Raw genomic sequence first — 4897 nt, forward strand, 5'->3', positions numbered from 1 at the left:
CATGTGTCCTTATTACAAGTTGAAACATCTTCTGGGTATATGCCCAGGAAAGGTATTGCTGGATCTTCCAGTAGTACTATGTCCAGTTTTCTGAGGAACTGCCAAACTGATTTCCAGAGTGGTTGTACAAGCTTGCAATCGTACCAACAATGGAAGAGTGTTCCTCTTTCTCCACATCCTCACCAGCATCTGCTTTTGATCTTAGCCATTCTGACTGGTGTGAGATGGAATCTCAGGGTTGTTTTGATTTGCATTTTCCTGATGACTAAGGATGTTGAACATTTTTTTTTTTCAGGTGCTTCTCAGCCATTCGGTACACCCCAGTTGAGAATTCTTTGTTTAGCTCTGTGCCCCATTTTTTAATAGGGTTATTTGGTTTTCTGGACTCCAACTTCTTGGGGAACTTGACCTGTTTGGAGCCGATTTCTGTGGAAAGTGAGAACTAGAATCTAGTTTTAGTCTCCTGCACACACACACATCCAGTTTTCCAGCAGTGTGTGTGGAGGATGCTGTCTTTTCGTGGAAGATGCTATCTTTTCTCCTGTTTTGTTTTGTTGGCATGTTTGTTGTTGTTGTTGAGTGCCTTTGACAAATATGTCGTCTCACAGCCTTGCCTGTGGGTCCTCTGCTCTGGTCCGCTGCTCTGTGTCTGTTTCTGTGCCACGACCATGCTGTCATTAACTAACAAAGCTCTTAGTATAGCTTGGCATCAGGTGCGGTGATGCCCTCTGCAGTCCTTGGACCGATTTGGCTAGTCTGAGTTTTATTAGATGAAGCATGCTACTGGGATTTTTTGTTTTGTTTTGTTGATACTGCATTGACTTGCTAGGATGGGCATTTTTATAGTATTTATCCCACCATTTCATGAGTGTGGTAGGTCTTTCCATCTTTCTCGATTTCTTTCTTCGGTGTTTTAAAGCTGTACTTATAGAAGAGGAATTTTCAGTATTTAAGATATGCATGTGGCAAAACTGATTAGCTAGTACAGAAAACTGGGACAAGAACCACAACTGTTTTATATCACCACTACTTTGTGCTAACCAATTAACCACAGTAGCCCTTTTGGCTTCTATAACTGTCGATGGACAAGCAAGCAAGGATAGTGTAGTTTTGAATGAGAATGGTCCCCATAGGCTCATATATTTGGATATATGGTTTTTGGTTGGTAGAGCTCTTTGGCAAGAACTTGGAGGTCTGGCCTTGTCGGAGGAGATATGTCACTAGGAGTGGGCTTTGAGGTTTCAAAAGATTCATGCTGCTCCCAATACTAGCTCTCTATCTATCTATCTATCTATCTCCCTCCCATCCCCCATGGTTATAAAAGGTAAGGTCTCAGATGTTCCATCATGAACTCTAACCCTCTGAAACCATAAGCCAAATTAAACATTTTCTTTTATAAGTTGCCTTGTTTAATGGTGTTTTATCACAACAAATAGAACAGTAACTAAGACAGCCTGGAGTATACTCAGATTTCAGTTAAGAATATTGGGATCAGGACGGAAGAAGAATTAATTGAAAAGAGAAAATTCTACTCTCTGCCTCGCCTGCTTGCCGTGTGGGGCTGAGCGACTGCTGGGTCCTTGGACCTCCATTCACAGCTGCTGCTGACCATCGTTGGGAGCTGGACTGCGGACTAGCTGGAGAGGTGGCTCAGTGAAAAGGAGGGTTTGCTACTTTTGCAGAAGACCTGGATTTGGTGCCCAACACCCACACAGCAATGTAGCGCCACCTGGAGCTCCTGTTCCAGGGATTCTAACACCATCTCCTGCCTCTACAGTTCCTGCACATACAGGGTACAGCTCAGAACAACTCACAGTATGTTGGTGTATTTAAGAAATACACAAGAATGTAAAACTTGTCCACTTAGCATAGAAGAAGTTGCCCTTTTATTGACATGTGCCCTGTGACAGACAGAGTGGGAGAAGAGACACACTTCAGCCAAGTGCTGGCACCTGCTGGTGTGGGATGCTGTGTCCCACATGCACACGTCCCCTTGCCAGTCCTTTCCTTTCAAAGAGGTGCTTTCAACCCCTGCTTTTAGTGACCATGTGAAATAGCAGTAGTTTTAGCTATGGTTGTTCATTGACTAAGGTTCTCCTTGGTCAAATGAAACTCCACTGGTACCCAAACACAAGTTAGATGGGTTAAGCTTTCTGCACCAAAAATTAAATGGTTTTCCCGACCTGCAGGAGTGTGTTTGGGTCAAGTAACTCCCTCAGTCCCCTTAGAAGTCATTTCTAGACAAGTTATTGTTAACACTCTGGCTGTTTGTAGTTTGTGTAGTATTTATAGTTTTACATTCATAACAATCCCACACATACGTGGCATTTGTGTTGCTTAGTGTAGTGGCTATTCCTGGTTGTCAGCTTGACTGTATCTGGAATGAACTACAATCCAGAACTGGAAGGCTCACCAGTGATCCTAATCTGGAGGCTGGGAGATACACGTTTCTGACCTGGATCTTGACATGGAGATCTTGGGGCATAGTGGCTATGAATCCCAGAAGATTAAGACAGGGAGATCTCTGAGTTCAAGGTAATTTGGGACAAAGCAAGTCCCAGATCCAGGCATGGTGACACACACCTTTAATCTGGGCCACACCTTCTGCTGGAGATCTATGAAAGGACATTGGAAGAAAGGAAGATTTACTCTCTCCGCTTTGCCTGCTTGCCTTGTGGGACGAGCAACTTCTAGATCCTTGGACTTCCATTCACAGTTGTTGCTGACTCTTGTTGGGAGTTGGACTACAGACTGTAGGAAGACATTTATGTTACAGAAGACAGTTTATGTGTTAAAGATGCCCTGTTAAAAGACAATATTGGACATTTTGAGATTGCCTGTGTTGAGAGACTGGGACCAAAACGCCAGAGCAAGATAGTGAGCCCTTCTCTTGTCCTTTGGCTCCAGATGGCCAGGATGTAGATGATCCTCATTCCTTCCACCAATCAAAACTTACCAATGAAGACTTGAAGAAACTTCCTATGACCCAAGAGCTGCACCTACTTCTGCATCACCTTCTAAGTCACGTTACCATGAGATGGCAAGAGAGTACAATGAGGATGAAGTCTCAACTGCATGAAGGAGGAAAAAGAAAAGTTATGCCAAGCTTTGCCAGCGAGCGAGCGAGAGAGAGAGAGAGAGAGAGAGAGAGAGAGAGAGAGAGCGCTCAGCGAAATACTGGGGACCGTGCCAAGGAACGGAGAGATGGTGTGAACAAAGGCTATGAGGAAACTGAGCTGATAAGTTGCCACAGCCTTGGGCCCCACTGCTGAGGCAGACAAATCAGCAGCAGGGAAGAGAAGACAATTGACTCAGGAGTCTACATTCTTGGGTGGGGTGAAAGGTTTGGATTTTTGTGTTGCTTCAAAAAAGGTGCATGCTGAGATTGTCAGCAAAGAGAAGGAGGAAGAGGAACTCATAGAAAAGCCCCAAAAGGAAACCAAGAAAGATGAGGATCCTGAGAACAAAACTGAATTTAAAAACACGCCTTGGCCAAAATGTGTATCGGATGCTTTTCAAGAGTAAATCGTATGAGCGAAATGAGCTGTTCTTTCCGGGATGTATGGCCTATGTAGTGGACCTGGCTGATAAGTACACAGACACAGATAATCCCACCATTCTCATACGCAGCAAGGCAGATTGCCCCACGATGGAGGTCCAGACTACACTGACTACAAATGACATTGTTATTAGCAAGCTCACCCAGATTTTGTCAAACCTGAGTCAGGGAACCTGAAACAAGAAGCTCAAGAAGAAGGATAAAGGAAAACTGGAAGAAAAGAAGCCTCCTGGGGCTGACATGAACATTTTTAAAGATATTGGGGATTATGTTCTTTCCACAACCAAGACACCTTGGGACAAGGAGCGTGAGAGATACCGGGAACGTGAACGTGATCGGAAATGGGACAAAGACAGGGAGCGAGACCGGGAACAGGAACGAGAGGAGGAAAAGAAAAGGCACAGCTACTTTGAGAAGCCAAAAGTGGATGATGAGCCCATGGGTGTTGACAGAGGACCTGGATCTGCAAAGGAGTTGATCAAGTCCATCAAGGAAAGATTTGTTGGGTCTGTTGGTTGGGAAGGCACCAAATCGTTGAAGAAGCCAGAAGATAAGAAGCAGCTGGGTGATTTCTTTGGCATGCCCAACAGTTATGCAGAATGCTATCCAGCCACGATGAATGACATGGCTGTAGATAGCGATGAAGAGGTAGACTATAGAAAAATGGACCAGGTAAAAAGAAGGGTCCCTTAGGCTGCTGGGACTTTGATACTCAGGAGGAATACAGAGAGTACATGAACAGCAAGGATGCTTTGCCAAAGGCTACGTTCCAGTATGGCATCAAGATGTCTGAAGGACAGAAAACCAGACGATTCAAAGGAACCAATGAGGAGTCAGAGCTTGATCGACAGTGGAAGAAAACAAGCGCAATCACCTAGAAGAGAAAGAAGATGGAAGCAGATGGGGTTGAAGCGAGAAGAACAAAGCACTAACCTCTAGTTCCAGCCGTCACCACACAGCTGTTCTTAGTTGCTTATTTCTACAATTCCTCGGAAGGTTGCACACTGGTTTTGTTTGTGAACGTTTATAAATGTTTATTATATAACTCTTTATAGATATGTTTTCCAAATGCAACGACAATGTAACACCATGTCCACCCTGTTCCATTAAAAGTAGTTAAACATGCAAAAAAAAAAAGACAATATTAAGGTATATAAAATAATTTACAATAATGAAAAGGCCATTTTTTTAATTCTCAGGGGACTATATCACCCTTTTTTCATGTAAGTTATACGATTAAAATCAATTGATAATAACTTACTAATTAGTGAGTGGTGGATATGGCTGCTGTTGCTGGCTCTCCTCCTTTTCTTGCTCTTCTCCATCCATGGGGGGGGG

General features: G+C 43.8%; 1 pseudogene; it reads left to right on the forward strand.

Annotated features, from left to right (window-relative positions):
* Nucleotides 1-4491, forward strand: part of LOC110320779 — a 20230-nt pseudogene extending 15739 nt beyond the window's left edge.
* Nucleotides 4492-4897: the final 406 nt, after the last annotated feature.

The sequence above is a fragment of the Mus pahari genome, chromosome 4 (assembly GCF_900095145.1).
Source record: "Mus pahari chromosome 4, PAHARI_EIJ_v1.1, whole genome shotgun sequence".
NCBI lineage: Eukaryota > Metazoa > Chordata > Mammalia > Rodentia > Muridae > Mus > Mus pahari.